Source organism: Oenanthe melanoleuca, chromosome 6, assembly GCF_029582105.1.
Source record: "Oenanthe melanoleuca isolate GR-GAL-2019-014 chromosome 6, OMel1.0, whole genome shotgun sequence".
NCBI classification, from domain to species: domain Eukaryota; kingdom Metazoa; phylum Chordata; class Aves; order Passeriformes; family Muscicapidae; genus Oenanthe; species Oenanthe melanoleuca.
Window position 1 is genome coordinate 18,362,591 of NC_079340.1, and position 10,460 is coordinate 18,373,050.

Genomic DNA, 10,460 nt, shown 5'->3' on the forward strand with positions numbered 1-10,460 from the left:
ATGCTGGGGAAGTGGCTGCTCCTTCAGAGGCAGACAAGCTGCACCTCAAACAGCACCTGAGCTGCTTCCCAGGTTCTCCTGCCAAAGAGTCCATTTGTAAATCCCCCTCTCTGCTCCTCACCACCCACCCCACCACCTTCCAGCTCCATCAGTGCACAGACCTGTTAGCCCAGAGGAGCATTAATTAGGAAAAAGAAAGCAGGTGGCTATCTTCTTGGGTAATGAGCCAAATAAGTTCAGGGAGGGCCAGCCACAAATGAAGGGGATGGGGGATAAAAGAACTTCTTTCAGAGTCAGCAGGCTGTTAGAGCAGCTCAACTGCTTAAAGAAACAAAGCCTCAGGCTTTCTTTAAAACCCAGTGCAGAGGAAATGTTCAGCCTCAGGGGGTGTCAGATGACTTTGCAGAGGCCTCAGAGATTATTCACTCAAGTGTGCACTCTTCTGTTGGCCCCAGTCTCTACATCTAGCTGTGAGAGCCATCCCAGGGGCTACTGAAAGCACCAGAGATGCTGTAGAGGGCTGTGGGGGGTCTGTATGAGAAAAGCTCTCATATATGCATGGTAATTGCAGGGAAAGAAAAAGAGGGAGAACTTGATGCTATTAACTTTGGAGTGCACTGTATCTGAATGTGAGCTGCCTGAGCTGTAAGTCCACACACCACTACATGAACTCTGCTATGTAATTTTTGCCTGCATTGCAAAAAATCATTACTCAGCTGGTCCATTGAGATTAATCCACTGAGTTAGAGTGCATAAAGCTATAAACTCCTGTGGATTCACATACTGAAAGGAAATGAGATGAATCATCCAAAAGAAATACATGTGAAAGGTAAAACTCTGTGAGGTAATCCTGGCAGAAATTGTTTCCTTCCAAATTTCCAAAGATTCCCCTACATCAGGAAAAATTTGCCTGCTTTATGTGTGAAGAGGAAACACTCTACAATGCTGCTTGACAGCCCCCATCAAAACATAGTGAACTGGTATGTTGCAAGCAGTTACTCCATTTTAAATTTTATATTCAGGAAAACAAGATTTTGCTGCAAGCTTCACTTACAGTTTGTCTCTTCTTCCAATGTACAAGTAGTAGTTGCAGAGTGCTGGAGACAGGTACACTGCCTGCCCCACCACAGTGCTCCCACCTCACACCAGGGACTTGGATGGTCGCCCTCCTAATCCCTAAATCCCCACAGAGACTCTGGTCCCCCATTTCTCTGAGCACTGCTCCATATTTGAAACATGGGTATAAATGTTTTACCCAAAACCAGCAGTGTTAGGAAAATAAGGCACACTTGGAGAGAAAAGTGATCCATTTCTGCAGTGTCAGTAATTAAAATAAAAAATGCCCTGCTTGAACCTGTAACTGCAACACTCACATCAGCAAACACCAGCATCAGCATCAGTGGCACTGGTGGCTTCTCATTCAGTATTGAGTCACATCCACATGCAGGAGAGGACCTGTCTCCACTTGATTCCAAGTGCTGCTCACTAACACACCTGCAACCCTACCACTCTTCAGCCCTGCACCTTCTCCTGTCCCAGTCAGGAGATTCTCCCCTGTGCTGGGACAGAAATGCAGTTTCTGTTTTGTGCTGAGAGAAGTCACAGAAACCAAAACTAGATCCCAATCCTGCCAGCAATTGCTTGGAGCTGTTAGCTCCCTTGTCTGCTTGTCATGATGCAAAAGCAGGAATGTGAATTCCAGCCACCATATATCAGCTGACTCACCACTAGTGAAATGATTGCATAGGTTATATCCTAATGAATGTTCGAGGTAGGTTTTGGATTCTAATACTAGGCAATTATTCACTCAGCATTATTCAATCTTGTTTTGAGGCTCTAGGCAAACACCAGGAACCAACCCAGGTCTTTGGATCACAGACTAAAGAGGGCATCCAGATATCAGACAGAAAAAAAAAAAAAAAATACAAAGGAAAAAAAGGGAAGAGTAGTGTTTATTGGCAGCTCTTCCTCATCGCATCCTGGACTTCCTACAGTTTAGGAGGAAGTTGTGAACAGCATCTTAACACTAATCCTTATTCCACTCTCATCTCTTCCTTCTGCCCAGCCACTTCTTCACCCCAAACTTTTCCCCTCCAGAGCACTATTTAAAAAGAAATATTGTCTTGATTAAATCATACCAAACAAAATTATGCACTGTGACATGATTGCACAGTTCCTTCCTGCCCCTCCCTCTCCAAAACTCCTCTGTAAGAGTAGCTGTGTACTAGCTCCTCCAAACTGACATCAGGAAACTGGGGGGTGAGTTTTGTTTGCCATGGAAATGGGAAGCTTTTCATGTCAGGGCCCTGTAGCCAGGAGTGAGCTTCTGCCTGCTGAAATTCCAAATGGCACAGGATTCCTCCCAGATAAAATTGCCCATGACCTGGAACCCTGGCTGCCATTGGAGCACCAAATGCCTCCGCCAGGGTGACATCAGGAAACTTTGGTGGGGCACGGCCACGTGGCCGGCAGGGCGGACCCATGTCCAGGGGGGAAGGGGGCTGGGGAGGTCATGTGACTGGTGGGGTCACATGGCCGGTGGGGTGGGACCATGTGATGCTAGGGATCAGGTGGCTGGGGAGGTGGAGCCACGTGACACCAAGGGGTCATGTGATGCCAGTGGGGGTCATGTGGCCAGGGAGGTGGGGCCACCCGACAGTGTGGGGGTCATGTGGCCGGATAAGTGGGTCCACGTGACACCGGGGGTCACGTGGCCAGGAGGCAGAGCCATGTGACACCGGGTGGTCACGTGGCTGGGGAGGCGGGGCCAAGGGATGTTGCTGGGGTCACATGGCCAGTGGGGCAGGGGCACGTGACACAGGAAAGACACGTGGCTGGGTAGGCGGAGCCACATGGCACCGGTGGGTCACGTGGCTGGGGGCGGGGCCATGTGACAATGCAGGGGTCACGTGGCTGGGCAGGGCCTCATGATGCCAGGGGTCACGTGACCAGTGGGGCATGGCCGCTTGCAGCTGCAGCTTTGGACGAGGTTTTCAAACACTGCAGAGGGGCTCAGATATTCCAGTTTGTGCCTAGAAGGAAAGCAGGAAGCAGACACAGGGGATGTGCCTAGAGAAGAGAGACTATAGAGCGGTCCTAGTTAACTTATTTGTTTTTCCAGAGCTTTTTTGGCAAACCTCACCTCCCAACTCTTGACGCCTGCTGATGAAGTATATATAAAAAAAAGAAATTAAAGCATTTGTGCCTTAAAAAACAGCAGTTTGGTTTTTTTCAGTAATGTTTTTTTGCTAGATGGCATTATTTTCTTCAACAGCACGAGAATGCAGAGGAGCACAAAAAGGTTTTATCATGCACAAAACTGAGGGGAAGGAACTTCTACACTGGCTACTCTCTAGTAAAATTCTCTGGGGCAATTTGATATAATGATAGGACTTTTGAATTTGATGTAGTAGCCCTCCATTTCTCCCTTTCAGAGTGGGGAGACTTGCTCTGGGTTCTTTATTACTTATTCTACTTTTGTGTCTGTTGAGGAAACTGTCCCCAGCCCTTTTCTGTGTATGTAGCAGCGTGGCAAGGGTGTTGATCTGAGAAGTTCTTGGCCAATTGGACTCGAGAAGGAAATTGTATCCTTTAGCAGCACCTTTCCCTCAAAAACCCAGGCTCAGGCAGGAAAGTGAAATCCAGCTTCTTAATCTCTAAATAATTCTTATTCCATCTCAGCATCTGTTTCTCACGCAAGCATCTTCAAGCTCAGGAGAAATAATCAGCTGCAGAAATGGAAATTCAGTGTCCTCTCCAGCATAGACATGTTACGTGTTTCACATGTTGTGACAGGGTAAAAAATATGACAGTCTTACTGTCAACATCTCTTATGGAAGTGTCCTAAGAAGGAAATTGCAAACAAATTCTTGCTGACTGTTCTGGAAATGGAGAAGGCTCTGCTTTTGTCGTTACTTTTCCTGGCTCTTATCCAGTACTAAAATACTACATTTCTGCTATAACCATTTTATCAAGCTCATTGTTTTATGTTTTCTTCACTTCCAGCTAGTAATCACAGAAAGAAACACTTCCTTATTCAAGCTGATTCCTTCTGTCAGAATTCCATGTCTTTTTGTTTTCCACTCACATAGCACTTTCAGCCATGGAAAAGCTGGCACAAAATGGCAAAATATTTTTTGCTTTATGTCCCACAGCTACAACTAACAATGCCTCAAACCCCTTAATTTCAGTGCTGCTTGTCCTGAAACCATGCCCCAGGTATGAATTACTCCATCAATACTGTGTATCTAGACAGGGTACCGTGACAGATCATGTGGGACCAACTTCCAGACAAGGTAAAGTAAAAAATGCCACACAGAATGATATTGCCATGAAAATGCTATTGCAGTCACTGTGCTGGTTCTGCCCCAAAACAATGCCCTGTGTGCCATTCTGGATAGATTCTCTATTTCCTTGTTACTTGCCTATAGCTGTGAAATCTTTTGTGTCAGCTGTGAAATGCTCATGCAGCCCCTCTGGACTGCACAGAACTGCCATGCACAAACTGAGCTTTCTTACTCAATACATCTATTCAAAAAATAATTATTCAAATACCTGTCCTACAACCAGCTGAGTCTGTAAAACAATTAAAAACAAAAGTGTAAGAAAAATTAAGTTGAGCAATGTCTTAAGCCTTTTTTATAGGACTGTAACCTTCATGTTACTGGCATTCAGATCAGCCATTCAGATGGGTGTTTTTTCTTATTAAAAAGATTTTACATCTCAGGCAAGTACAGTCAAAATTGGAATTCAGTCAAAACTAATCTCAAGTAGAAAATAAGCAAGGGCAATTGTTAATCAAGTTTTAAAGAGTTTTCATTTAACAGTAGTTAGAAATTTCAAGTTAAATTGTATTTCTGAAAACATTTATCTGTTTTACAATGACTTTAATGCTGTAGTTACTAAGATAAAAGATAATTTTGTTAATAGCATTTTGCCTTTGTTCTATCCTTTTTAGAAAAAGTTTGACATCTATGATGAGCTTTCTTGTGAAGCTGAGTAGGTGTGTACATGGCTCAATACCTGTGCAGTGCAGCTGCTAGGAAGAACTGAAGCCAACGAGAATTTCTGTTTTACTATACTGTGGTTTATATTTCGTTTGATCTATTTAATCATGTTTTAAATCTGATTTATTCAAAAGAGTAATGAGAAACTTCAACCTCTGAGTTCACAAGTCTATAAACTTACTCTGCCCTGGATGAATCACTCATAAATGGATGTGTGTGAAAAGCAGGAGCGAACAAATGGAGATTTCTTTTTTCCTTCTCCCTGAGCAGAAGTATGGCAACACATAGTTGAATTTGGAACTGAAATTGCCACATATATTAGGAGTGTCTCTTTCCCCTTCAAAGCCCAGAAGGCAGATTCAAAAAATGCAAATATATAGCAAACATAAGGAAACATGGATCCACAATGCTTGGTTGCCCTGTATAACTTTTCCATCAGCTTTTTACTTCTGAGGTGGCTTGAACACTGTGCAATCCTGTGCTGTTGCAGCACTGCTGTGGGTTTTGTGTCAGGAGCAGCAGGACAGTGTGCATCACCTCCCTGTGCAGAGGGAGGGCAGTGCATGGGACAGAGAGCCGTGGGAATGGCTCATCCTTGTAGCCCCACAGCTGGAGCTAGCCAGCCTTCCCTCAGCTCATCCAGGAGATACCACACCTTCCCATGCTGTGATTGCATTTAGCAAACCAGGTTCATCTTAAATGACCACCCCTATCTATTACTAATAAACAAGACAATGTGCATTGCATAATAAGAGCCTGCTGTTTCATTTTGTCTCACCTTGGTAAATCCACGTTGCTTTGGTGGGAAATATCAGGGTGATTGTCTCCAGTTAGGTGCAGTGACACTGTTTGTGACTGGGATTTCTCAGACAGAACTGCTTGTGTGCACACTGGGTAGCTGATGCATCGTGCATTTGATGTTTCAAAGGCAGCAAACCCTCTGGGGTTCACATGCTAACAGAGCTAACCTTTGCAGCATGGTTATACACCCACTCTCTGTCGGACAGATCTCTGCAAGCCAAAGTCTGTTGCAAGTAAGAAAATATTCCATCTCTAGAAAAGTCATAATGGTGTAGTCTCACCACCAGACTAAATAACAAAACCAAATTTATCAGTAACAGAAAAAACAAACAAATAAACAAAAACCCCAAAACCTTCTAACCTGCACAACATCAAAGAACTGGATAAAATCTGTGAGATTATCTATCAAGTATTCTGAAGTCCAAGGATAATATCAAACTGATACAATCATGCTAATAATTCCCAGGCTTGTTGCAGCTATGAAAAAGCACAATTTAAATTATAATGGTGTTATAAATTAATGAATTTACTAAGATTTTATTGTAAGATTGGTTGCCATTTCCATAAAAATTGCTACTCCTGGAGTCATGTGAGGATGTCAGACATTGAGCTCCTATTCAGAGGGGTGCCTCTATCACAAAGAAAAATCCTGAAAACTGGGAGTACCTGCTGATCCTGGAGAGTTTGTTTGTGGCTTTGAATGCACAGAACTGACTAGTCTGCATAACCTGGGAAAGAGAAAATATTTAGAATTCCTCTCATAAATGACCACTTCTTTCATCCTTTTTTCCCCCTATGATATTCAGCTACATACAGTGTAGATTTTCAGATCACTGATGTTCAGGATTTTAAAGAACTTGTGCCCATCAGTTATCACGAATTTTTTTTTTCACCTGAAAATCTGGCTGTTGCTTTGCATAAGCCAAATGAAATTTACCTGAAAATCCAGTCCTCATTATTTACTTATAGTTTTGTAAATAAAGCAATCTTTAGCAGATAAAACACAGTCCTGACATGATCGAGCAAGAAACTGGTTCAGCCAAAATGACTACACACAGAGCCTGAGTCAAATCCCAGAGGCAGACAAGGTTCTCAAGGGCTCCTGAAATGGCACTAGTGCCCATTGGTTACTTTTTGCTGATGGGTCCAGGATCTGATTACTGTTGTGTTGAGTAACCCCTTCTTTTGCTACTCTCCTCTCTTTTTCCAGTGTCCTAAAGGTAACAGTGACCAAGGATTAAAGAAGAAGCGAAAAAGCAGAGAGATTAGTGAAATTCTGTGATTCTGAAAAAAATATTTTCCCCAAAATTCCCTCTGAGTTGAATTGCTATGTGAGATAAAAAGTAGCCACTGTGAGCAGAGGATTGCATGAGCACACCCTGTGTGCATATACACCCTGTATTTATGATTTTACCCACTGGTAGCTGGTGTACCACGTAGAGAGGTCAGTTTGCTGTAAGCAATTATCTAGCCCTGGCTTTGATTTAATTTTCTAATAAATAAAGTCCAAGGCTGTAATTCTCTGCAGTCCCAAGTGAAAATTATAGGCCAGTGGTCACAGAAGCCGTGTCAGAGCTGGCCTGCCCCTCGTGCTGCTCCCCCTCCCTGGCGCCACTGGCAGCATCTCGAGTGGGGAAGGCATCAGGTGGAGGATCTGCTGATTTTAGCAACCCTGAGTGGGGAAGGCAAGGCTGTCTCCTTCCACAGATCACCCCAATGGCCCTCCTCAATGTCCCTGGCTAGAGCTTGGTGTGGAGGTGTGGTTCACTTCTGCACAGTCTGGAACGAGCTCCAGGTGCTGAACATGCCAGGTGAGAATTCACAGTACACAAAATGGTAATGATTCTTTCCACGTGCATGCCAAGATCCTTGGAGACTTCAAACTCCCATCCATTTTTGGGTGGATCTCATTTTCCCTGGACTGGTCTTGTTTCAGTTTCTCACTTGTTAAAAGTGAACCATGCACAGCCATGCAGAAAACAGTGGCACTAACTTCAGGGTGCCTCCTAATCCAGTGCCTTCTATGGAAACAAATCTTTCTTATGAAATTAAAAACAAAGGTATCCAGTATCTGCATCACACACAAATTTGGCACTGTGCATTGCCCATAAGTTTAAGGGTGAGTCTGATTGCAGAGGGTCCATAATATCAGAATTACTCATTTGTTAAAAGTACTTGTGCGTGTCTTCATTATTTGAAAATTATACTAGTCTAAAAAATAATTCTGTTTTGCAATGGCACAATCCATTTTCAAAACATGAAGATGAGCAATCCAGCAGGAGAATAGAATATTATATATATATAGTATATATACTATATATAGTATATATAGAATAGAGTATATTATATAGAATATTTTATTCAAAGGCTTAAGGGAGGATGGTTCAGCTGCTTTCCTAAAGGAACAATGTTCAGGAGATTATGGCCTGTTCCCTGGTTTTCAGCATAGTCCTCCACAAAATAATTAAGGCTTTGTTGTTTGATAACAAAAAGTTGACAGACTAGAAGAGAAAGATTTCAAGTGTCCTGACCAGTAAAGACTGCAACATGATTAGGAAATTGGAAGAGGAAGAACAAGAGAGATATCCTAAATATTTCACTGGAGCCTGCAATCAACTATAATGTACAAACTGACAGGAAATCAGGGTGGCTTTATCAAGTGCTCAGGGAACAATTTACTAAACAAAAGAAATTCTGATAGGATTGAATTAAAATTTTTACAGGATTGCTAACTGCAAGAATTACCTGCCTGTTAAAATTTTGTTTGAATGTTTCTCTCAGATACTTTATATTTCTCAAGGTAAAAAAGGGTGACATTTTCATCTTCAGTTATCCATTTTCTGAAGTATCTTTCAGTACTATTTGTAATTACAACATGATTTATGATTTATATTTAAAAAATCTGACATCCCTTAGGGCACAAAGGCAAATAAGTATTTTCATATACTTATTTGAATATTCATTCAGCTTATCAAGATTGAAGCTTAGAAGCTGTTCAGACAAGTATCAGGACAGTTCATGCACAAAATCCTTCTAATTGGAGGTGCCAGCTGAAGCACAGGCAGGAAACAAAAGCCCTGGGGATCAGAATTACCTGAGAAGATTGGATAACAGCAATGAGTGGCCCAATGTGCCAGTCATTAGACATGGACTCCAGAACTTATTTCAAGATGTCAGGATGACCTGAGCAGCACTGAGGGTACAACCAGTGCTGTCTGATCTGGCTGGGCACTGCTGCAGCAGGATGTCAGCCCAGCCTTGCCAGCTGAGGGACAGGGCACAGTGCAAGGGCACAGACCCTAACAGTGATGCTGCCAGGGCCAGGTCTTGGCTGGTACCTGCTCTGCAGGGCTCTGCCAGCTCAGACCAGAATCAGCCTGAGTGTCACCACACCACAACTTTTTGGACAGAGAGGACCTGACTAGTTGTCCTGTTGGTTTTCAAAAGGAAAATGCAAATTGCCAGCTTTTCAGACCTGGTCTCCTCCAATACTGGAGCCTCTCCCCTGCAGGCCAACAATCCCACTAGCAGAGAGGACACAGTGTCCCCTTACACAGACCTTGGGAACTGACTGCTTTTCAGGTGGCCACTGCTGTCTGCTCCAGGGGAGCGAAACAGCCACGAGACTCCTCTGCAAAGGGATCTTCCTGCCTCAAGACCTTCAGAAAATGCTTCCAAAGCAAAGAGGTCATCCTGATCATCAAAAAGACATGGATTTCTTTTGGGATGGTAAGAATTATGCCCTTGTCTGACACTGTTTGTCTTAGTGAAAGAATACTCCCTTGTTTAATGGAAACTTTTGGTGTCTAGTGGAACATTCAGTGGAGCAGAGCTTGAAAAAGGTCCATAAGTTTCATTTGTCCTCTGTGCAATGTTGTGGAACTATGTTGGCACTAACATTTTAGAAGTTAGCTTCCTTCACGTAGCAAGGGTATGAAACATTTTGTTGACATAAGTAAAATAGAACATGTAGGTTCTTCATTTGGTTTGGAAAGTATCACTTTGGGGTAAGCAGGCAAATTTTGTCTTTATAAGGGAAAGCTTCCATTGAAAACACAGACTATATTTGATAAGCAGCTTTGCTATTTAAAGTGCATTTCTATAGCTAAGGTTAAAATACTTTGATCATGTTCCTTTTCCCTTACAAAAGATCAAAACAATATTCTTCATCCTAAGTACAATGTAATCATCTTAATTTTATAATTACTGTATATTTCATTTTTCATTGTTTACAATAGATTATTTCACGTGGGAAAATTAATGTTGATGCTTAGAGCAAACCATTAGTTTGTATTGGTAACTGTATCTTCACTTTTTAAAGAAAAAGGATCAGATCTATGAGTCAGAAAAACCTTTGCTGTTTCAAAATTTGTATAAAGGTACAAATGAAAAAATAAGTGCTTTACAATTTGGAAAGACAAGTCTATGACTATCTAACCTGCTGCCATAGCAGAAGTTAGGGGGAAGTTGGTTTTAAGGCATGAAAAGAATGAACAAACCATGATGGAGATGATTAGTAATGGAATTCATATTTGATGAGAATTTTCCAGCTGAAAGAGGGCAAGGAGAAAAGTGTTCATGGGAAGAGAGACAGGGGTCCCAGCCCACTCTGGGATGCTGCTAACTCAGCCCCCACTCAACCCAGTCACAGGT